The sequence below is a fragment of the Colius striatus genome, chromosome W (assembly GCF_028858725.1).
Source record: "Colius striatus isolate bColStr4 chromosome W, bColStr4.1.hap1, whole genome shotgun sequence".
NCBI classification, from domain to species: domain Eukaryota; kingdom Metazoa; phylum Chordata; class Aves; order Coliiformes; family Coliidae; genus Colius; species Colius striatus.
In genome coordinates this window covers 26,261,582-26,287,059 of record NC_084789.1, presented here as the reverse complement: position 1 = coordinate 26,287,059, position 25,478 = coordinate 26,261,582, and the positions used below count along the sequence as shown (strand labels likewise).

Below are 25,478 nucleotides of genomic sequence, written 5' to 3'. Positions count from 1 at the left end.
CTCTCCCCCAGTTTATATTACTGAGTTGACATCATATGGTATGGAATATCTCCTTGGTCAGCCTGGGTCAGCTGTCCTGGCCATGGTCCCTCTCAAGATTGTGCCCATCCTGAGCTATTGGTGAAGGTGGGAGAAAGAATGCTGGAGGGATCAGAGTATCAGAGCAACCAGGTGACAATGTGCTCTCCTGGATGACAGCTGAAGTCATTTCACCTGTCTCACAACTCACTCAGGTGTATGGATCAGGTGTTAACTATCTCCTTCATGACTTCTGCCTCTTCCTCCTCCTATGATAGTCTTGCTTCCACTTCTTCCTCCTCTCCCATTATAGTAGGAGTTGCTTCCCTCTCTAAAGAAGCTGACTTCTGCATCCAACATTTCTTCTTCTATGTAGGAATAACTGATACTGGCATAGGCTGTTTTTCTGATTCAGCTACAGTGCCTGTCACCAGGGTTTGAGTAGTTACAGTGCATATCATTGGAGTTAGGGTAGCTGCAGTACCAGTTGGTCTATTTTTCTCCCCTTCCTCCTGAGGATGCTGCCTGATGTTGAACAGCGTTTGGGAGACACTGGCCAGGGCCTAGTACAGTGCTATCAGTTGTGTCTCTTTGGAATAGCCACAACAATTTCTCTTCAAATACTTTATCAGGGTCTAGTAGTTGTTCAGGGGTGAACTTCCAAACCATTAGAGGTGAGAAGTTCTCTAGATTCCTGCCTTTATTCTCCCACATGCCATTCCACCCATAACTATCCAGCCTTGGGGCAGATGTTTGAGTGAAGCTCTTAAATTTTACAACCCTAGGCAAGACATGAGATACATTCATGAGATATAACAACAAGAGCAGGATGACTGCCATGTCCCAAGGGTATTAAAAATCTTCAAAAGCTGTTGTAGAAGAAGAGGAGATAAAAGAAAGTATCCCTCCCTGCCCTCTCCATAGGCTGGGAGAGATTACTAAGGAGTTCTGAAAGACAAATCCAAGGATAGAAGTGACAACAATGCCATTTACAAATACCACCTGAGCCTCATAACCAACAAAGTAATCATATCACATAAGCTGAAAGAACCCAGTACAACAAAATCTTGGTCCTCATTACTCTCCTAAAGGTGATAAACAGCACTCCAGGAAACACAGAGCAGGTAAGAGTTTGCATAACTCCACCATGTAAACAACTGAACCAGCATTGTGACCATCTGCCTCATTTAAACCCAGCTGACAGTAACCAAACCACACAGTTACTCACTTCTCCTTAGTCAACCTGGTTTGCCTCTGCTCCCCAGGGCTCACCATATTGATGCCAGCCTTCACACAGACACCCACTCAGCATAGCACACTGCAGCCCAAAACTCCTGGACAGCCTCCCATACAGCCAAAACTATAAACTCCCACCATCCTGCCGGCAGCCACCCTTATATCCTGAGCATGATGTCAGCATGGTATTGAATATCCTGAGCATGCCCCCTTGTGTCATGTGAGGAAAGTTAACCCTATCCTCGCCAAACCCAGGACAGAAGCTTTTTCCAAATTCCTTCATGCTTAAGAGATTAGCTTCAGGTTGGTAATGTTTCCCATTTTGGTGCCCATGCACTTTTGAATTATGCTGAGCTGTTGGATGCAAAGAGATCTTTCTGAAAGGAATTCTGGGAGGTGACTATGCCCTTCTAGGGATAAGTATTAGTTTTAAGTTTGATACCTTTTAGTTTCATTAACTGTTTCTATTCTTGTCTCCTGTAAGTAAGCTAAGAAAAGTTTTCTCTTCCATTCATTATTTTATCTATATTTGTTATTTTTATAACTTATTACTTTCTTTCTAAATTAAAGATACCATTTCTTTTAGATTGCTTTTACAGTGGTCAAAGTGGGCAATTTTTTGATGCTCAGCCCTGCTGATAGTGACATTATAAGCAGCTCCCAGATGAAAACTGATTTTTTCTCTTGAAAAAATGGAGGATAGATTATAATAGAATATAAAGTATAAAAATGTTTCTCTAATTACAAGGCCTCTTAATTTTTTTTGGAAAACATTACTTCAGATCTTTTGTGTGGGAGAGAAAACTTGAACTTTTCTAGCAAAGAAAATGCTTCTCTGTATTTGTCATGGTTTAGGCCCATCCAGGGACAAAAGACCACAATTAGACTTAAGTACCACAGACTTAAGAACTTCCAGAGGACAGGGAGGGTTTAATTGTGGCTTATGGTCCTGGACAAAACAGACAAAGCAAACCTTTCCTTTCCTTGGGGAAGGAAACAGAAAATAATTTAATCCACCACCAACCAAAACATAACCATAAAACCCCAAAACATAACAAACAGAAAACAACACAGTGGTACAACAATGAAAAGCACAACCAACCCTTTGAAACCACCTTCTCCCCACCCCTCCCCTCTTCCCAGTCTCAGAGCCCTGATCCCAGTGTCTTTATATCCTCCCCCCATGAACGTCTCAGAGGGGCAAAGGAATGGGGGTTTCAGTCTTTTCCCAATGGCTCCTGCCATTTGTCTCTCCTCAAGAGCCAGGGGAAAGTCTGAGGACTATTTACTGGGTCTGCACTGCAACCCCCTCCTCCTGTTACCAAGCAAAAGCAGCTCCTCACAAACCCATAATAGTATTGTTTATTTACAACAGAATTGCTGTTTTGGGACTGTGATTCAGGAATATTGGAAGCAGGGCTTAAACTTCATGTGTTATGATGAGCAGTAGCTAACTGCCAGTTTTGATATCACTGAAATGGCTTGCTCAGGATAAGCAGCAGCCATTTTACCTGCACTGAGGCCAAGCCAGCTAGAGTGTTGCTAGCGAGGTTGTTTCTTCTCCCTTAGGAAATAGAAAGATTGAGACAAGAAATCAACAGTGACAGAGAGCTCCAGGAACAGAGAGATTCTTTGACCCAGAAGTTACAGGTAAGCTATAGTGTATCATCTTAATTTAGACAGAAGGGATAAACAATCAAGTGAGCAGTTCACATCAGCAACTTGTGCTACATTCACTGAAGGTGCCAGATAAATACAAAAGTTACACTGTGTTACAAAGTGGTGGGTTGGGATGCTCCTTGGGAATTTTTAACAAAATTTCCACCTACTCTAAGTCATTATTTTTTCCTAAGGGAACAGACCCAAATTTCATTTACAAATCCACAGAATACACTTGGGCTAGTAGATGGGCTTAATTGATACATATTCTCATCAGTTCTAGTCTCATTTTTTAGTGCAGTGTCTTTCCATAGGTCTTGTGTGCTGTTGAACTTTCAGACTGTGTATCATGTTGGGATTAGTTTTAAATATACTTTGAGAAAGTAAAGGTTAAAGCATTCTTGTGTAGGACAGACTTCAAGAACACACTCTGACATTTTCTTGGAATTAGAATCTTTGTGGGTTTATTGCTTTCTCTGGGTTATTTCTTTACTGTGCGCAAATCCAGATGCTTCAGCCTATTGGAAGCAGTATGCCCTCAACATACCCTCACTTCCTATATCTGAGCTCCTATCCTGTTGCTGAGCTGACTGGCCAGCACAGACACACCTTCCTTGTGAAACCTGTCTTCTGAATGAAGCTGACCTAAAGCTTAGTGGGGTTTAAACTCTGAATTCGGACTTCAGAGTTCTGATAGGACTGAAAGGCATTAAATAGCTCCAAATCTAAATTGATTAAATGTGACCCTCACTGTTCTGTGTCTTGGCTAAAATCACACTGAAATCAAGCCCTGTCAGAATATCCACAGCATAAAAACTGTTAAACAAACATCCTTTGAAATGCATTACATGAATTGGAACTTGAATCTAATTTTAAATACAGAATAAACCACATAAGAACAAATTGAGTTTACTAATTTTTTCCCATTCTTATTCAAATTATATGGAAAAAATGTGTTATTATGATGTTTCTTTAAAGACTGTTTGGAATACACCCAAGCTTGCCTATTCCACTATTCCAAAAATTGTTCCTGGGTTTAGATGAGACATGGGAGTTTTCAGATGAAATGAACTTATCTGAGAGACTAAAAATGAAAATGATAATGAAAGTTGAAAATTGTTCTAGCAGTAGCACATGCAATAATTTCAGTGTAACACATGAAAAATAATAAGCCTTAGAATTAAGAGATGAAAGATTTTTTTTTAATTAGAAAATGCTAAGATGTTATAAAAAATCATACTTTATGAAGTCAGTAGCTTCCTTTTGGTATATTTATATCTTTAGTAACCAAATGGATATATATATATATATATATATTTCTATATGTCATATTGTAGGTGATCAGTTTCTGAATGGTTCTACATTAGTCTGTTCAAATAAATCTAAATCTGTCCTAGGATCCATGTTAAAAGTAGCCTTTCTTCAACTTAAAGCTTATTACTGACCTGATGCAGCCCATCTAAAAGATCTTGAATCTTTGGTTTGCTGTAATATTCTTGCTTTGATAATACTTATTTTCCCTGAATCACTTCACCTGACATGTGACATCAGTAAACTGGTATTTTCTTCTGTAGCTTTACACTAACTAGCTCACATCTCTTCACTTAGTTGACTCATCATCTGTTTTCAGGGTGATTGTCTCCAGTGTCCATATCTGTTCGTCTTGCTTTTTTTTTCCTAATGCTTTATTTTTTCCCCTTTGTGTTTACAAATGGATTATATAACTTTTAAAATATATATTATGTAATATTAAAATATTTTGAAATATATCCTGTAAGAAAAACTCTATGCAAATAAATTATTATTCCAAGGTGTATTACATTTTGGCATCCTGGGATACATCAAGAAGAGTGTGGCCAGCAGGTCAAGGGAGGTTCTGCTCCCCCTCTACTTTGCCCTGGTGAGGCCTCATCTGGAGTACTGTGTCCAGTTCTGGGCTGCCCAGCTCAAGAGGGACAGAGAACTTCTGGAGAGAGTCCAGTGCAGGGCCACCAATATGATCAGGGGACTTGAGCATCTTCCTTATGAGGAAAGGCTGCGGGAACTGGGGCTGTTTAGTCTGGAGGAGATTGAGGGGAGATCTTATTAACATTTATAAATATCTAAAGGGTGAGTGTCAGGAGGTTGGGACATCCTTTTTCTTTAGTAGCTAGCAACAGGACAAGGGGTAATGGGATGAAGCTGGAACACAAAAAGTTCCACTTAAATATAAGAAAAAACTATTTCACTGTGAAGGTGACGGTGCAGTGGAACAGGCTGCCCAGAGGGGTTGTGGAGTCTCCTTCCCTGGAGGTCTTCAAGACTCGCCTGGACATGTTCCTATGCGACCTGATCTAGGTAAACCTGCTTCTGCAGGGGGGTTGGACTAGATGATCTCTAAAGGTCCCTTCCAACCCCTACCGTTCTATGATTCTATGATTACCGCATATATCAAGGAATTAATTAAAAATCCATAATTGGAAAATTCCAGTGATGAGCAGTAGTTTATCACTGTGAAGGGTAAGTAACAGGGCCCTTGTTACTTGATAATTTCATTAACAATGTAGAGGAGATCTATCAATGAAATATGATCAGTGTGTCTCTCTGTAAGTCAGGATATCTTTACTAGTTTTGCTGATACCAAAATATAGAAGTTGTGATGGTTGGAGGCTATCTTGAGCATAGCAATCATGAAATGATGGAGATTTCGAGTCTTGGAGAAGTAAGGAGGGAGGTCACCAGAACTGCCACCTTGGAGTTCTGGAGGGGAGACTTTGGACTGTTTAGTTCGGTTAGATGCCCTTGTTTGGTTAGTCCCTTGGGAGCAATCCCGAAGGAAAACAGAGTCCAGGAAGACTGGACATTCTTCAAGAAAGAAATCTTAAAGACATAGGTGCCTGAGGACTAAAGGAAGGCAAATGTCACTCCAGTTTTCAAAAAAGGCAAGAAGGAGGACCCAGGAAAATACAGGCTGGTCAACCTCACCTCCAACCATGGAAAATTGGTGGAACAGCCCATCCTGGATATCATTTGTAAACACATGAAGGAAATTATGATTATCAGGGGGAGTCTCCAAAGATTCACTGTGGAGAAAAAATGAGGGAGCATGGACATGGATCCCGGAGCATAATGTTAGGCCTGTTGGGGCAAGGCAGTCTGAGCTCTAGTTATATGAATTTAATGCACAATCAAGACCAGAGTCAGAGCCATGGTTAAAGCCGTTGCTGTCATGTAGACAGCAGGCCGCTTTCTGCTCCCTCAAGGTCGGGCTGTTTTCAGCTAACGAGCTAACAGCTCAAGGTGGAAAACAACTTCGGAGAAAAACAAGATGGGAAAATGTGAGGGAGCTTGCTTATCGCAGAAACCGCAAGTAAGATGAACATGAGAATGTAATCTATTAGCTGCTGTTGCTGAGCTAGCTTTGAAGCTGCTGTGTGTATAAGTTAGAGCCTGCTCTCAATAAAGGAGAAGATTTCTGCTATCACTCACATTGAGTAGGACTGATTTCTTCCCACCCAGCTGAGAATCGGACCCTGGGTTGATCGCCGCATGAAGTAGGCTTGGAGCTGGTTTTTCAGGCTTCGAGCCTGGGTTTTTCAGACTTAGAGTCTGGTTCATTTTTCAGGCTTCGAGCCTGGTTTGCAGACTTCGAGTCTGGTTCATTTTTCAGGCTTCGAGCCTGGTTTCAGGCTTTGCGCCTGGTTTTCAGACTTCGAGTCTGGGTTTTTCAGGCCAAGAGCCAAAAACTTCGCGGCAATTCACCAAGGAGAAATCCTGCTTGACCAACGTGATAGCCTTCTATGATGGCGTGACTCACTGGCTAGATGAGGGAGAGAGCAGCAGATGTCATCTACCTTGACTTGAGCAAGGCTTTTGACACCATCTCCCATGACATCCTCATATGAAAGATTGGGAAGTGTGGGCTAGATGAGTGGATGGTGAGATGGATCAAGAACTGGCTGAATGACAGAACCCAGAGAGTGGTGATCAACGTAGCCAAGTCAAGTTGGAGGCCTGTGGCCAGTGGAGTTCCACAGGGGTCTGTTCTGGGGCCAGTCTTGTTCAACATCTTCATCAATGACCTGAATGAGGCAACAGTGTACCTTCAGCAAGTTTGCTGATGACACCAAACTGGGAGGACTGGCTGATTCCCCAGAAGGCTGTGCTGACATTCAGCGGGATCTCAAGTGGCTTGACAGTTGGGCAGAGAGGAACCTCATGACGTTCAACAAGGACAAGTGCAGAGTCCTGCATCGTGGAAAGAACAACCCTATGGACCAGTACAGGCTGGAGAGAGAGAGACCTGGGAGTCCGGATTGATAATAAGCTAAATATGAGCCAGCAATGTGCCTTCATGGCCAAGAAGGCCAATGGCATCCTGGGATGCATCAAGAAGAGTGTGTCCAGTAGGTCAAGGGAGGTTCTTCTCCTTCTCTACTCTGCCCTGGTGAGGCCTCATCTGGAGTACTGTGTCCAGTTCTGGGCTCCTCAGCTCAAGAGGGACAGAGAACTTCTGGAGAGAGTCCAGCGCAGGGCCACCAAGATGATCAGGGGACTGGAGCATCTTTCATATAAGGAAAGGCTGTGGGAACTGGAGTTGTTTAGTCTACAGAAGAGAAGACTGAGAGGGGATCTCATTAACATTTACAAATGTCTAAATGGTGGATTTCAGGAGGTTGAGGCATCACTTTTTTTCTATTGTATCTAGTGACATAACAAAGGATAATGGAAAAAAGCTGGAACAGAAAAAGTTCCACTTAAACTTAGGGAAAAGCTATTTTATTGTTAGGGTGACAGATCCCTGGAAAAGGCTGTACTGATCTCAGGACAACTGGGATCAGGGCGACGCACTGAAACATACCAAATTCAGTCAGGTTTGCTGAAGGGGGAGCATTGCCATGAGCAAGTGCTACCATGCTGTATACATCATCTCAGTTTATGTTTTTACATCCTGCTGACCTTGAGATTTTGCCTCTTTTCCAGTCTCACACTGCTGATTCTCACACTCGCAACAGGGCATTCTGTAACACTTCGTCATTTGCTCACAATCAGTCTCATAACCTGAAGGTCAGTTTACATTTTTTACTAAGTACCAGTTTGTTATTCCCACATTTCCTCCTTCTTTGTTTTGTAGCTTCATTTTCATGGTGATCATCACAATAAGTTGTGGTTCGGCCTTTATTTCATAGAGAATTATGTTACTCGATCATATCAAAGACAGCAGGAGATTCTCTCAGCTCAGGAGGGTAGCCCTTGCTCAAGGGGGAATATTTTCAGATACACTCCAAAGGAGAGTATGCAGAAATCCTCTTGCCCCACAGAAATTGAACTGGGATTTTATAGAATAGTGACTGACAGTCAATCATGTTGTTGTTGAACTTGCATCTCTGTAGACATAGCAGGAACATCTAGTTTCCCACAACGATATTATCATAGAGATGTTCAGCAGTTCAACCCCAGCCTGTACTGGTGCATGGGGTTGTTCCTTCCCAGATGCAGGACTCTACACTTGTCCTTGTTGAACCTCATGAGGTTCCTCTCTGCCCAACTCTCAACCTGGTCGAGATCCCGCTGAATGGCAACACAGCCTTCTGGGGAATCAGCCAGTCCTCCCAGTTTGGTGTCATCAAATATCTCAAAGAGGCATGCATTTGTACCTTTTCTGGCACGATCACTAATCCGGAGATGCCCAACTGTTGCTTCACTTCTTCTAGTATCTGATGCTGATCCAAATCTTTTCCTGCAATTAGGATATCATCCATATAATGATAAAATAAGACAGAAAGATATTTTTTGCGTAGTGGTACCAACGCCCAGGCAACATATGTTTGACAAATAGTTGGGGAATTCATCATTCCCCAATGTAAAACTACCCCTTGATATCATTTTGCAGGTTCTTGCTCGTTAATAGATGATACTGTAAACACAAATTTGTCACTATGATCCCTTTACATGATAAAGGCAAAGAAACAATCTTTCAGATCAATTATTAATAAAGGCCAATCTTTCAGAATCATAGCAGGGGAGAGTAATCCTGGTTGCAAAGCACCCATAACCTGCATTCAATGCATTAACGGCTCTTAAATCATGTAATAATCACCATTTCCCCAATTTCTCAGGGACAGTAAAAATTGGTGTGGTCCAGGGACTAGAAGACGGCTTGATATGCCCTTTTTCTAACTGTTCATTTACTAAATCACGTATCTGGGCGAGCTTTTCTTTATTTAGCGGCCATTGATCAAGCCATACTGTGAGACAATCCAATCTGTGAGCCAAGTTAACTTCAGGATTGGTTGGCCATCAATAGCCACCAATAAAAATTTTCATTTGACAAATGATAGATCATTTGGCTTAAGGTGTCTGTGGTAGCTTGACTCTGGCTGGATGCTAGGTGCCCACCACACCACTCTATCACTCACCTTCTCAGCAAGCCAGGGGAGGGGTAAAAATAAGATGAGAGTCTCATGGGTTGAGATGAAAGCAGTTTAATAAAGAAACAGCAAAGCTGCACGCACAAGAAGAGAAGCAAAAGCAAATAAAGCTGTTACCCTCTACTTCTCAGCAGCGATGTCCAGCCACCTCTTGAGAAGCAGGGCTTCGGTATGCGTAACGGTTGCTTTTGGAAGGCCAAAAATGAATCTTGCCTCCCCTTCCTGCTCCTCTCACCCAGTTTTATATTACTGAACTGACGTCATGTGGTATGGAATATCTCCTTGGTCAGCCTGGGTCAGCTGTTCTGGCCATGGTCCCTCCCAAGATTGTGCCCACCCATTTGTGAAGGTGGGGGAAGGAATGCTGGAGGGACAGCCCTGATGCTGTGCGAGCAGTAGTCATAATATTGATACCAACAGTAAGCACAGCACTGCAAGAGCTGCTGTGGAAAATCACTACGATCCCAGACCCACTACAGCATCTCTACCTAAAAGCCAAACTGAAGTATTTATTACATAGGGTTGAATTTGTACACACATATTTTCTTCACTTTGAATCCACACCAAAATTAGGTCTTTGCTAAGTTTTGCCTTCTGCATGCCCCCTACCCCAACTACAGGGGTCTCTGAACTCTCTAAAGGCCAGTTTTCCGGCCAATAGGATAACGGAACAATGGTTACGTCTGCTCCCGTGTCAAATAACACATTATAAGCGACCATTTGTTAATCATTTGAATGTTGGAATACAACCATTTGTGTGGGCTTTGCCTGCAAAAGTGGCATTACAAGTCTTACCTCAGGTATACCAGTGGATCCAAAACCACCATCTCAATGCTCTTGAATACCTGCAAGTAGAACTTTAGCCATGAAAGGAACTGATTGAGCTATTCTAGTCCCTTTAGCTATATAAACTGGTGGCTGCCACACTTTAACTATTATTCCAATGTTTCCTTGATCATCAGCATTGATTACACCAGGGAGCACAAAAATGCCTTGTTGAGAGGCCAATGACCGCCATAAGAGCAGAGCACTTAAACCATGACCCAGGGGTCCATTAGCATTGAATGGGATTATTTGAACTTCTGTATTGTTGACAGTTACAGCTACTGCAGTTTCCGCATCCACTCCTGCACTTCCTGTAGTGGCTGAGCAAATGTGATCCAGGCAGCCACTGGTGTCAAAGGGTGTTTTTGTGTTGCACCCACCCTTTTTGCACTCATTAATCCATTTCCCTTAGGCATGTTGTGTCTGGCCACTCGAGAGCAGCACTCAGTGGCTCTGTGTCCAAATTTGCCACATCTGTAACAATTACTGTTAAATCTGCCATTGGACCCTAATATTGTAGTCAAGCTATTTGTCCATACCAATGGTCTAGATCGTCAATGGTTTTTCACGTCCCATTTTCCACAATTGAAACACTTTGGCCTCTGATTTCCTCCGCCCTGTTGAACTAACAGTTTTAATGCCGTTGTCATAGTTTCAGCCAGATGTGCTGCTCTTTCTTCTGAAGATCCTACTCAAGAGCAGGCTTCTATCATGTCTACTAAGTCCATGGGAGAGCTTGCAGGATCTTCTTACAATCATGGTTAGCATTAGCAACTGCCAAGTGCAGTCCCATTTCAGCTTTTACTTCAGCTGACATGCCTGGTACCCAATCCAGTGCTGCTCTTAAATGATCTAAGAAAGTCATAAAAGGTTCATCGGGCTTTCGTATGATGATTGTATACAGGGGAACTGGCACCCCCATGTCAGGGACAGCCTTAAATGCCCATCGAGCCAATGTTTGTGTTTGTTGTAAAATAGCTTCATGTAGTTGAGCCTGTACTTGGGGGTCAGCAAATTGTCCTTTGTCCAACATCATGTCAGCTGTGACAACTCATCATGGATACCCCTACTGTAAAACTAGATTTTCTACTACTGCTACCTCCACTCTTTTCTCCCATTCAGATTCCCATAGTAGCACTTGAGTAGGCTTCAGAAAGGTTTCTACTAGCTTTCAACAGTCAAATGGGGTCATTATTAGATCATATCTTCTGTAGTCAATGTTTTCACATATGGGTTAGTCAGTCCATATTGCATTACTGATTTTTGCCCCTTCCCTGATTAACTTCCAATCCAGAGGCACTCGTTTTTGTGCAGGATTATTAGCTGCTGTTATCACTAGGAAGGCTCGTGGGATGAATTCTCCTTCTATTACCGCATCCCATATAAATCATCTTCACTTCTTAGCTGGCCGGTTGTCTCTGATCGCTGGTGGAGCTGAAACTTTAACTGCTGGCTTGATTAATTCATTAAGCCACATCAGCAGTTGATTATCTGTCGCTTTTGGTTTCTCTATCAATTCATCTAGGCAGGTCAACATCTCTTTCATCTCTTCCCCCATCTTATCAATTCCTTCTGCAAAAGCTCTCTTTGTTGATCGCCCCCTTCCCCAGATGTCAGTGGTGATGATGGAAGAGGAGGATAATCAGGAATTGATGATCTCAGGGGCAAAGGCTCATTAGTAAAGCATACCTTCCACTCACTGCCAGGTGCTCCCTCAGATATGACAGCAGAACAGGACAGGATGGGCAGGAGGGGAGGAGAAACAGCTCCCAGATCGGTGGCCCAGATACTTGTTACCACCTCCAAAAAAAATCTTTTGACATCTTCCTCTAAAGGTGGAGCCAAAGGTACTACAAAATCACCACCTCCAAAGAATCTTTTAGCATCTACAGGAAAGGCAGCTGGCACAACATAATCTGTGTTCACAGCAGCAGCCACAGTCTGCTCACTTTGTAACTGTCATAGAGTGGCTGAAAATAGCTTACATAGCCTATTTGCATCATTAAATGCATTTCCTAGATTTTCCCAACATCCTATTTCATATACATCCTGTGAGGAGATGAAGAGACCTAAATCCTGACCCCATCTTACAAGTCTCTGCAATATCTCTCTTTCATAGTTTCATCCTCTTTCAGAGAAGATATGCTGGAGGGTGTCAATTGGATTCTCTTCTTTGCTTGCTACCTTTCCCATTTTCCTGGTCTAGATCACTCACCTGCTTTTTCAGATGTCTTTGCTGCAGTGATCCAAGTGTTTTCTTCCAAAGGTTTTAATCCAACAAATTTGGCTGATCACGTCAAGGTCACCACTTGTGATAATGCAAGTGATACTCACACAAGGATGTAAAGAAACAAGGAATGCACATACCAAGAAAAACAGAGGCAACATAGTACAACCAGCAAAGTTGACCCAAAGTCAACCCTTGCTTGCCCTCCACTTCCTTACGTATGCTATCTCCTGCCACGGGATTACCCAGGGCTCAATTGATTAACCTGCAGCACCTGTTTCTGATAATTTGAAGTGGTTTTCCAGCTGTATCACCTTTATTAAATTTGGCTGGTTTATTCAATTTTTGGTTTATTAAATTTGGCTGGTCCAAATCATACCCATACTTATTTCTAAGCAGTGAAAAGCATAAGCAAAGCAATGCACCTAATCACTGCTACATGAGAATAGCAATAGTGATTAAGAAAGATACATAACCCATTGCCCTAATACTCTACCATCATCCCATTCTGTAGTCGCTGAGGAGCCCCTGTTGCAGCGAGGAGTCAGGGAACCTGTCCCAGAAATTGGGAGGTCCTGTGCAGTGCGTCCACTCATAGATGAAGTCTCCAAAGTTACTGCAAGAGGGTCCAGCTTTTTATATTGTTGATTAATCTTACATAACTTTACTGGTGCAACATCTGGTTTTATTCTCTGTTGAGATGTCACCTGAAGCTTGGCCAGGGCCCCAGGAGGAATCAGGGGAGTTTCCTTAGCTACTTGGTTCTTTTTCATGTACTACCAACCAAGGCTGAACATCTGATTTCTCAGCTTTGAACACCTGCCCCTGTACATATAGAAATATATACATCAAAAAATACATTCTTATAAACATTTTAGCAACATCCTTCACTAATAATCAGAAACTTTATCATCATCAATAAGTATATTTTGTGTAAGCCACATCTTCCACTAATAATCATGCATATTTCACTAATTATTAGCTACTTATATAACATTTGGTTGGGAGGTTCATCTAGAGGTCAACTTTGGCTCGGAGTCCGTTGCTCAGGCATCAGCACTTTTATATGTGATAAAGACCAATACTCTTACTTAATTGTGCCTGAGTTCTAGCCAACAAAATGAAGAGATGAGTTGTGCAGATGGTGACCTCATGATCGATGGCACTATCATTGTGAAGGCTATAAATTGTGTGGTTCTGCATACAATGTTATATTAGTAACACTGAAATGATGCATCCTGAGGAGGAAGCCAAGCTCCTCCAGTCTACTGTGTGTTATTACTGCCTATTGGTATATTGGGATCCCACAACCTTACCAGGGAAAAAAATGCCCAATATATAGGACCAGTTGCTTCTGGACAAAAGCGTTTCCAGGCTGGGTCTTCTTCAGTATTCTTATACAGAACCTGAGATTTAAAGTCCACTGTAGCGCTGAAATGGCATTCTGCCACTATCAGAGCAAAACAATATATGTTTAAAAAATTAAGAGTATATAAAGCCATCGCTAGCTGATTATGTGATGTGTCCAGAGAATTCCCCCTTCTTTGTTTTAAAATCAGAGCTTTCAATGTAGCTTGTGCATGTTCGACTACTGCCTGTCCTGTGGGGTTATACAGAATACCCGTCTTACGTCGAATCCCCCATTGCTGTAAAAATAGTTCTGTTTCAAGCTGTGTAGCCAGAGCTGTTATCGGTTTTAATTTCTTTTGGCACTCCTATGTTTGCAAAACAGTTCAAACAGTGACTTCGTATATGCACAACCTTTTCCCAGAGGCTCATTGGCATTTTCCCCCAGAAGGGGAAATCCCAGCAAACAATTCACCATCAGCTGCTCCAGGTAAGGGGCACCTTAGAAAGAAGTGACAAGTGCTTGTGGTGGGTGACTCATTGCTAAGAGTCACTGAGAGACCCATCTGTCAATTGGATAAGGAGTCACGAGAGGTGTGCTGCCTGCCAGGAGCCAAGATCTGTGATGTGGCTGAGAGAGTGCCACAGCTCATCAGGGACGTGGGCTACTATCCCTTACTCCTGTTCCATGTAGGTATGAATGATGTCATAAGGCATGACATCTCCAGAATCAAAAAGGATTTTAAGACCTTGGTGAAGCAAGTGAATGGTAGGGAGGCACAGGTTATTTTCTCTTCTATCCTGTTCACCAGAGATAAAGGGAAAGTCAACAATGAAAAAATCAGTCAAGTTAACTCCTGGCTAAGAGGCTGGTGCCGGCAGGAAGGTTTCAACAGATCCTTCTTTGGGGACTATAACTTGATAGGACAGGATGGAATTCATCTCTCCCATAAGGGCACTGGAATATTTGGGAATAGGCTAGCCAACTTGATTAAGAGGGCTTTAAACTGAAGGACTTGGGGGGTGGGGGGAGAAGTAACATATAACAAAATATCCTGTCTAGCAGGGAAACAGGGCAGGATAGAGAACGCCACAATAAGTGCCTCTCATCCGCACACTGTGTTGAGATGCAGAAGGCTGACCAATCTGAGGGGGAGCCAAACCGGGGAGGATCCTCCTGCATCTGTCCAGGGAAACCTGTGTGTTTAAGGCCTTGCACTACCTCTAGACCAATGCACACAGCCTGGGGAATAAGCAGGATATGCATTACACCTGTTTCTCAAATTTCATTGGCTTCCAGGCCTCTTGGATTCACCGCATTGACAGGGTGGGCACCCCTGGTCTGCTGACAGTCTGGGCAAGCTCAGATGATGTATGCTCAAAGAAACATGTGCTCCTGTGTCTATAAGACCTTCAAAAGTTCTGCCCTGAATTTCTTTTGTTCTACTGGGGTTGGCACACCAGTGAAACACGTTGTTAAAAGATCTAAACCTCCTTCAATGTAAAAGACAGATGAATTACTTACATTGCAGGCTGAGTTAAATATTGCCATGGTGCTCTTGCAGATATATGTGCAGTGTATGTGCTTGTAGCACAGACTACAAAGCACAACAAGCCAACCTGTGATAAAAGAGGAAAAGAGGAGTATCATCTTTCAGTAATACATACACTGTTGCTCCAGCTACTTTGGGTAATATTAGTCTGGGTTTGGTAACCTGATGTGGGGTAATTGTCCACACATTGGAGAGCTGTGGCTTCACTTTTTCAGATTGGACTTCAATTCGTTGTTGGATTCATGATATCAGGAATAATATAATCTGAATATTATCTTTCATAATCTGAAGGTCAGCTTACAATTTTTGCTAATTACCAGGTTTTTATTCCCATAGGCTTCACAAGGAGGATTGTGGAGTCTCCTTCTCTGGAAGTTTTTCAAAACCTGCCTGGACATGTTCCTGTGCCCCCTGATCTAGGTGGACCTGCTTTATCAGGGAGGTTGGACTAGATGATCTTTGGAGGTCCCTTCCAACATCTACCATTCTGTGATTCATTCTTTGATAGGAGCAGGCTGTCCTCATGTGCCAAAAGATGAGCCAGTGGGGAAGACCAACCTGGATGAACAGAGAGTTTTGGCTAGGATTCAGGAAAAAAAGGGGAGTCTATGACCTTTGGAAGAAGGGGTGGGCAATTCTCAAAGACCACAAGGATGTTGTAAGATTATGCAGAGAGAAAATTAGATGGGCCAAAGCCTAACTAGAACTTAATCTAGCTCCAGCCATGAAAGACAAAAAAATTTCTATAAATACATTTCAGTAATAAAAGGAGGGCTAAGGAAAATCTCTGTCCCTTATAGGAGGCAGGAGGAAGCATAGTGACAAAGGATGAGGAAAACTCTGAGGTAGTTAACACATTGTTTGCCTCAGTCTTTAATGGTAAGACAGATTTTTCTTTGCGTACTGCCCCATGAGCTGGCAGACTGGGACAGGAAGCAGAATGAAGTCCCCATAATCCATGGGGAAATGGCTACCATCCTGCTACACCACTTAGACACACACAAGTCTATGGGTGTGGTAGTTTGAGCCTGGCTGGATGCCAGGTACCCACCACACCGCTTTATCCCCCACCTCCACAGCAAGCCAGGGAAGGGGAGAAAATAAGATGGGAGTCTCGTGGGTTGAGATAAAAGCAGTTTAATAAATAAGCAGCAAAGCCGCGCGCGCGGGAAGCAAAGCAAAAGCAGATAAGCTGTTACTCTCTACTTCCCATCAGCAGCGATGTCCGGCCACCTCCCGAGAAGCAGGGCTTCAGTACGCGTAGCGGTTGCTTTGGGAAGGCCAGAAATGAATCTCGCCTCCCCTTCCTGCTCCTCTCCTCCAGTGTATATTACTGAGCTGACGTCATATGGTATGGAATAGCTCCTTGGTCAGCCTGGGTCAGCTGTCCTGGCCATAGTCCCTCCCAAGATCATGCCCACTCACAGCTATTGGTGAAGGTGGGGGAAGGAATGCTGGAGGGACAGCCCTGATGTTGTGCAAGCGGTAGTCATAATATTGATATCAACAGAAAGCACAGCACTGCAGGACCTGCTGTGGAAAATCACTACCGTCCCAGACCCACTACAGTCTCCACCCCTTATTCCATACCATTTATGTCATGCTCAGACAAACCATCTTAACAATCCATATACATTCTTATATACTCTCATTAACCAGTACCCCCACTCTTCAACAGACAAACATCATTCTTGTATTCCCTCTTGCATCTTGCATCAAACAAACAAACAACATTCTTATATCTTTCATCCTCTGTAGATGTTCACTGGAGCAGGTCATAACTTCTGTCTCATCCATCAAGATGAATATCCAGGCCAGGGGAAACAGTATGTTGAGTGTTGGGCACCAGCAGCGGCTTGGTTTGTCCACTTGTCCGGTTTTTCTTGCAAAGTTCATCTACAACAGATAACTCACATAAGAGGTTATTTTTCCCCCAAGGTTAAGTCTCCTTGAGGTACACATCGAGTTTCCCCATCCTTTCTCATCACCCACCAAGTACACCCAGGCCCTTGGGCAAAGACAATCCCATGAATGGGTTTGCCTTTTCCCATGGGAGGTGCAACCCATACTGCCTTCCCCAGCCATTTCCCTGGGTGCACTACAGGGACCTTATCTCCTCCCACAGTATGTAGTGGTTTTGTTTGGGCAGGACCAGGACGGTTAGTTGAACCTCTGCTATTGACCAGCCAAGTGGCTTCTGCTAAATTTTTATCCCACTGCTTCCATGCCCCATTGCCCAGTGCTCTCAACATGGTCTTTACTAACCCATTATATCTCTCAATCTTTCCAGAGGCTTGTGGGTGATAGGGGATGTGGTATATCCACTCAATGCCATGTTTCTTTGCCCAGGAGTTTATGAGATTATTTTGAAAATGAGTTCCATTATCTGATTCAATTCTTTCTGGAGTGCCATGTCGCCACAAAACTTGCCTTTCAAGACCCAAGACAGTATTTCGGGCAGTGGCGTGGTTTACAGGGTATGTTTCCAACCAACCGGTAGTTGCTTCCACCATGGTGAGTATATAACGCTTGCCTTGATGTGTTCGTGGTAGTGGTCCAACATAGTCAATTTGCCAGGCCTCACCATACTGAAAACCCAGCCATCGGCCTCTGTTCCAGGGAGACTTGATTCGTGTGGCTCGCTTGATTGCGGCACACGTTTCACATTCATGGGTGACCTGTGTGATGGCTTCCATGGTCAAGTCCACCCCTCGATCACGAGCCCATCTATATGTTGCATCTCTTCCCAGATGTCCTGATGTTTCATGGGCCCATCGAGCTATAAATAGCTCACCTTTACACTCCCAGTCTAGATCTACCTGAGCTAGTTCAATTTTAGCAGCTTTATCTACCTGTTGGTTGTTCCATTGTTCTTCATTGGCACGGCTTTTTGGCACGTGAGCATCTACATGACGTACTTTCAGAGTCATATTTTCCACCCGAGCAGCAATGTCTTGCCATAATGCAGCAGCCCAGATGGGTTTACCCTTGCGCTGCCAGTTGGTCTTCTTCCATTGCTGTAGCCATCCCTATAGAGCATTAGCCACCATCCAGGAGTCAGTGTAAAGATAGAGTACTGGCCACTTCTCTCGTTCTGCAATCTTTAGAGCTAGTTGGATAGCCTTCACTTCAGCAAACTGACTTGACTCACCTTCTCCTTCAGTGGCCTCAACAACTCGTTGTGTGGGACTCCACACAGCAGCTTTCCACTTACGATGATTTCCTACCACGCGGCAGGATCCATCAGTAAACAAAGCATAATGCCTCTCATCTTCTGATAGTTCATTATATTGTGGTGCCTCTTGGGCGCGAGCTACTTCCTCAGGCAATGCTCCAAAATCTCTGCCTTCTGGCCAGTCCATGATTTCTTCCAGGATTCCTGGGCGATTAGATTTCCCCAGCCGAGATCGTTGTGTAATCAACGCCATCTACTTACTCCATGTAGCGCTGGTTGCATGATGTATAGAAGGGGTTTTCCCTTTGAACATCCAGTGTAACACAGGCAGACGTGGTGCCAAGAGGAGATGAGCTTCTGTGCCAATGACTTGTGTAGGAACTCGAAGTCCCTCATATGCTGCTAGTATTTCTTTTTCAGTTGGGGTGTAGTGGGCTTCCGATCCTCGATATCCTCGGCTCCAAAACCCTAATGGTCGACCTCGGGTTTCTCCAGATGTTTTCTGCCAGAGGCTCCAGGTGAGACCATGCTCTCCAGCAGCAGTGTAGAGGATATTCTGCACATCTGATCCTGTACGGATGGGCCCAAGGGCGACTGCACGAGCTATTTCCTGTTTAATTTGTTGAAAAGCTTGTTGTTGCTCAAGGCCCCACTCAAAACAGTTCTTCTTTCTGGTTACTCTCTATCAATTCCCCGGTCCCTAGCAAGAGATCCTAGCTGTTGGGCTTCTCTACCTTCCAATTGCTGACTGTCAGCCCCGTTATCCCAACATCGGAGCAGCCAGGCACCAATCCGCTCACCTGGCTGACGACTGTAATCTTTTCGCATATCTCTAAGTTCTGTTGAGGTGAGGGACCGAGTAGTTTCCATTTCCTTTTCGATTTCTTTCACTTCTTCTCCTGATCTCCTTACCGAAGGACCAGTTTCTCCTTCTAGCCTTTCCTCTTCCTCCTCTTCTGCCCTTACTAATCGATGATATGGACTTGACCTCCTTATCCATTGCTTCTTTTTCACTACTGGGGCAACCACTGTGGTTGTTGTTTGATTCCCTGACTCAACCATGGTAGTCTCAGGTATAGTTTGAATTTCCACCTCGGCCATAGTTCTCTGAGAGGGCTGGACTGCAACTGACTCAACTATGTTGGTCTCAGGTACCGTTTGAGTTTCCATTTCAATCATAGTTCTCTGAGAGGACTGGAATGCAGCTCGGTAGGCAGAGGCTAGGCCCCAGTATAGTGCCTGAACCTGATGGGCCTCATTAGGGTAGGTAAGACACCCTTCTATCACGTAGTGTGTCAGTAAAGCAGGGTTTTTTATCTGTTCAGCTGTAAAATCCCAGGTTACAGGAGGTGATAACCGTCCTAGGAATTTGCCTAAATTCATCCACATACCCTGCCACCCAGGGACTGGCCGCTTCAGAGGGCATTTTAACATGTTTCCATCGCAAATTTGTACTCTCTGATACCCAGATGAGTCCAGATTCCACAAGATATATAATATACCAACCATGTTAATTAGTAATATTAAAACTCTCGTATAAGGGTGACTAAGGACCTGGGAAGTCTGTGTAACAAAATTGTCTAGATCAGTCCGAGCTGAGGAGAAAGAGGTGCTTTGCCCCACGGCCTCCACAAGATAGCTCCCACAGCACACTAAATTCATCAGTAACAGAATGAGACTTGCTATTATTATTTGGGCCATCATGTTCCCAGGCCCTTTCATCCTTTTCACAAAATTATATAGCCAGCTTAGCAAAGCTATTAAGGTTAAAGCACAGCAGATAGTCAATGTTAGTAGCATCGTGTTCCCAAACATTAGAAAGTGTAAGATAAGCTGCATAACAGCAAGGCTCCGTGACCAGCACAGGAACTTTGCACTCATTGGCTTACTGTAATTGCAATGGAGTTAATGTAAAACTGCTATTATCTCGCCCCACGTTGGGCACCAAAAGGGCTGTGGTAGTTTGAGCCTGGCTGGATGCCAGGTGCCCACCACACCGCTTTATCCCCCACCTCCTCAGCAAGCCAGGGAAGAGGAGAAAATAAGATGGGAGTCTCGTGGGTTGAGATAAAAACAGTTTAATAAATAAGCAGCAAAGCCACACGCGCGGGAAGCGAAGCAAAAGCAGATAAGCTGTTAGTCTCTACTTCCCATCAGCAGCGATGTCCGGCCACCTCCCGAGAAGCAGGGCTTCAGTACGCGTAGTGGTTGCTTTGGGAAGGCCAGAAATGAATCTCTCCTCCCCTTCCTGCTCCTCTCCCCCAGTTTATATTACTGAGCAGACGTCATATGGTATGGAATATCTCCTTGGTCAGCCTGGGTCAGCTGTCCTGGCCATAGTCCCTCCCAAGATCATGCCTACTCACAGCTATTGGTGAAGGTGGGGGAAGGAATGCTGGAGGGACAGCCCTGATGTTGTGCAAGCGGTAGTCATAATATTGATATCAACAGTAAGCACAGCACTGCAGGACCTGCTGTGGAAAATCGCTACCGTCCCAGACCCACTACAATGGGGCTGGATGGAATCCAGCCAAGGGTACTGAGGCATCTGATGTAAGTGCTCACCAAACCACTTTCCATCATTTTTCAGCACTTCTGGCTAACCATGGAGGTCCCAGTTTACTAGAAGGTAGCAAATGTGACCCCCATCTACAAGAAGGGCCAGAAGGAGGATCCAGGGAACTACAGGCCTGTAAGCCTGACCTTGATGCAGGGGAAGTCTATGGAGCAGATCATTTTGAGTGCCATCACATGGCATATACAGGACAATCAGTTGATCAGGCTGAGTCATCATGACTTTATGAAAGGCAGGTCCTGCTTGATTAACCTAATCTTCTTTGACAAGGTGATCCACTTAGTGGATGAGGGAAAGGCTATGAAAATTGTCTACCTGGACTTTAGTAAAGCTTTATGACACCATTTCCCACACTGCTCTCTTTAGTATATCTATCAATGATCTGGATGAAAGAATCAAGCGCACCTCAGTACGTTTGCAGATGACATCAAGTTGAGCAGGAATGTTGATCTCCTTAGGGTAAGAAGGCTCTACAGAGGGATCTGGACAAGTTGGAGTGATGGGCTGAGGCCAGTTATATGAGGCTCAGTGACAGGTCCTGCACTTGGGTCCCAACAACCCTATGCAATGCTACAGATTTGGGGAAGAGTGGATGAAAAATTGTCTGGCAGAAAAGGACCCGGTGTGCCCAGGTGGCCAAGAAGGCCAATGGCATCCTGGCTTGTATCAGAGATAGTGTGGCCAGAAGGACTATGGAAGTGATTATGCCTTTGTACTCAGCACTGTTGAGGCTGCTCCTGAAATGCTGTGTTCAGTAGTTTCGCTGAAAGGTTTGTCAAGCATTGGAATAGCCTGCCCAGAGAAGTGGTTGAATCACCATCCCTGGAGATATGTAAAATACATGATGTCATGCTTAGAGACATGGTTTAATAGTGGATGTGATGGTGCTAAGTTTGGAGAAAAGGAGATTTAGTCTGGAGGAGACTGAGGGGAGATCTTATTAACATTTATAAATATCTAAAGGGTGGGTGTCAGTAGGTTGGGACATCCCTTTTTTCTATAGTAGCAACAGGACAAGGGGTAATGGGATGAAGCTGGAAAACAAAAAGTTCCACTTAAATGTAAGAAAAAACTATTCCATTCTGAGGGTGACGGAGCAGTGGAACAGGCTGCCCAGAGGGGTTGTGGAGTCTCCTTCCTTGGATGTCTTCAAGATCTGCCTGGACATGTTCCTATGTGACCCGATCTAGGTGAATCTGCTTCTGCAAGGGGTTGGACTGGATGATCTCTAAAGGATCAGCTTCACCTCTATTCCTGGAAAGGTGATGGAACAACTCATCCTGAATGTTGTCACTAAACATATGAAGGAAAAGGTGGTTATCAGAGGGAGTCAACATGGATTCACCAAGGGGAAATCCTGTTTGACCAACCTGATAGCCTTCTATGAGTGCATAACCGGCTGGCTAGATGAGAGAGCAGCGAATGTCATCTACCTTGACTTCAGCAAGGCTTTTGACACTGTCTCCCATAGCATCCTCATCAGAAAGCTCAAGCAGTGTGGCTTGGATGAGTGGACAGTGAGGAGGATAGAGAGCTGGCTGAATGACAGAGCCCAGAGGGTAGTGATCAGTGGCACAGAATCGAGTTGGAGGCCTATGGCCAATGGAGTTCCACAGGGATTGGTTCTGGGGCCAGTCTTGTTCAACATCTTCATGAATGACCTGGATGAGGGGACAGAGTGTATCCTCAGCAAAGTTCCCTGATAACACCAAACTGGGAGGACTGGCTGATTCCCCATAAGGCACTGCTGCCATTCAGCAGGATCTCAAGCAGCTTGACAGTTGGGCAGAGAGGAATCTCACGAGGTTCAACAAGGACAAGTGCAGAGTCCTGCATCTGGGAAGGAACAACCCCATGCACCAGTACAGGCTGGGTGTCGAACTGCTGAAGAGCAGCTCTGCAGAGAGAGACCTGGGAGTCCTGATTGATAGTAAGCTAAATATGAGCCAGCAATGTGCCCTTGTGGCCAAGAAGGCCAATGGCATCCTGGGATGCATCAAGAAGAGTGTGGCCAGCAGGTCAAGGGAGGTTCTTCTCCCTCTCTACTCTGCCCTGGTGAGGCCTCATCTGGAGTACTGTGTCCAGTTCTGGGCTCCTCAGCTCAAGATGGACAGATAACTTCTGGAGAGAGTCCAGTGCAGGGCCACCAAGATGATCAGGGGACTGGAACATCTTTCGTATGAGGACAGGCTATCATTCTATGATTCCATGAAATATCTAAACGATGGATTTCAAGAGGTTGGGGCAACTCTTTTTTGGATGGACAAGGGGTAATGGGATGAAGCTGGAACACAAAAAGTTCCACTTAAACATAAGAAAAAACTATTTCACTGTGAGGGTGATGGAGCAGTGGAACAGGCTGCCCAGAGGGGTTGTGGAGTCTCCTTCCTTGGATGTCTTCAAGACTCACCTGGACATGTTCCTATGTGACCTGATCCAGGTGGACCTGCTTCTGCAGGGGGGTTAGACTAGATTATCTCTAAAGGTCCCTTCCAACCCCTACCATTCTATGATTCTTTTGTTAGATGAGATTAATTTAAAATAAAGTTAAATGAGATAACTAGGCTAATAGACTATATCACATGGACACCTCCATTTCTTCCCTTCAAGAAGTAACAGTTTTTAAGTACATTGAATTGTAATAGGAAACTGCATATGAGCTGGACATACTATTGCAAAAATCAGTAATACTAATCTAGGGTATATATGTGTCAGGATCAAAATTAAAATTTGGCAAGAAGTGTTTTCCAGAAATTAAAAGCCATCTTTCATGACTGAAATTATGAAATTCAGCATGAATTTATGAGATATGCAACAAATGAGATAAATAACAATATGCTATTCCCGACCGATGTGACTGCTACATTAGTAATTTGATAAAAGAAGCAATATCGGGTTTGCACAAAGGAGAGCAGCTGTGACCTCACTGGCGCAAGGGAGCTGCTTCTCCTCATGAATGAGAGCTGAGCTTGCTCAGGGTCAAATCCCCTCAGCTACGTTTAACATGCTGCTGCTTCATCTTTCCATCAGCTGTATGTGAATAGCTTATCTGTACAGCATTGATGGCTCATGCACTTTCCCTGCTCCTACATCTGCACTACTGCAGAACTTGCAGGTGGGAGCTCTGGGGCACAGTGCAACAAGACAAGACATTTAGCTTGCACTTGCTGGTTTAAATTTGTTACAATCAATTTCACCTTAACATCAGTCTTGCTAGTTTACATTTCTGTCTTAATTTTCAGAATGAAAGGCTTTATAATGTGGGACAGGGGTAAGGTAATACTCCTCCATCCATAAAGCAATATTCTGGATGAACTTCTATATGAGACCATTTAATGGTGACTGTCTACTTGAGTAATTCATGTAGTCTAAATATGGGAATACCTGAACACTTTTGAGAAGCTGTTTTCATTAGGTGGCGTATTTCTGAATGATAGAAGCAATAACATACCTGAATATCACATCCATTGTTCGCTGACTGAATTACTGAAAAAAAAAAGAGGAAATTATAGTATACATGCAATCCTAATAACAATTTCTTTTCTCTTTTTGGCTTAGTGAGACTGTAAAGGGTCACAATCACAAATTATTTCAAAAACCAGTTGACAAAAGTAGCACATGAATACCAGCAGGAAGTTAGACTGTTTTATGCTTGTAGACAACACATTAACATGTTATGTATTTTCTCTGAAGGAAGTAGAAATTCGAAACAAAGACCTGGAAGGCCAGCTGTCTGATCTAGAGCAACGCCTGGAGAAAAGTCAGAATGAGCAAGAAGCTTTTCGCATTAACTTGAAGACACTTTTAGAAATTATTGATGGAAAAATATTTGAACTAACAGAGTTATGAGATAACTTGGCCAAGCTAATAGAATACAGCTAAAGAAAATGGGATTTCAGTGCCAAACAGCTTAAAGATGCACTGTCTCTCTTCATAGAACTGTGTTGAACTCTACATCAAAGTTGCACAAAATTAGAAAATGCTCCTCTGAGAGAACTTGTTTCAAAATTGAGTCATATAAAATTTAGAAGTTGGCTTGCAGCTAGTTGAAGAAAAAAACAGCAAACTTGAATTACAAATTACTTCCTTGTGTGTCATTGACCATAGATAACTTGAAATATATTAACAGCAACTAGATGCAATTAATCCTTTTCTATCAGTGATGGAAGAATTAGCAGTGTCCCAGGTCACATCCCCTTTTTGTGATAGATACAATATAGGTTATTTGCTGTTTAACATATTTCATTGCTGTGTTTTTGCAAGAACTTAGTGATGACAGCCCTGTATTTTGTTGTTCTTAGCAATTTCTCAGGATACTTTCCACTGTGGAGCAGTAGTGTCATTACCAATTTATTTTTGCCAGGAGAGAGAGTTGCATCTTTAATTGAAACAATGTTACCATAACTGCTTGTATAAAGTTCTTCCTTTGGGGGTTTTTCGGTTGGTTGATTGG

At 43.6% G+C, this 25,478-nt stretch overlaps 1 pseudogene; it reads left to right on the top strand.

Annotated features, from left to right (window-relative positions):
• Positions 1-24,907, top strand: part of LOC133628509 (homer protein homolog 1-like) — a 175,229-nt pseudogene extending 150,322 nt beyond the window's left edge.
• Positions 24,908-25,478: the final 571 nt, after the last annotated feature.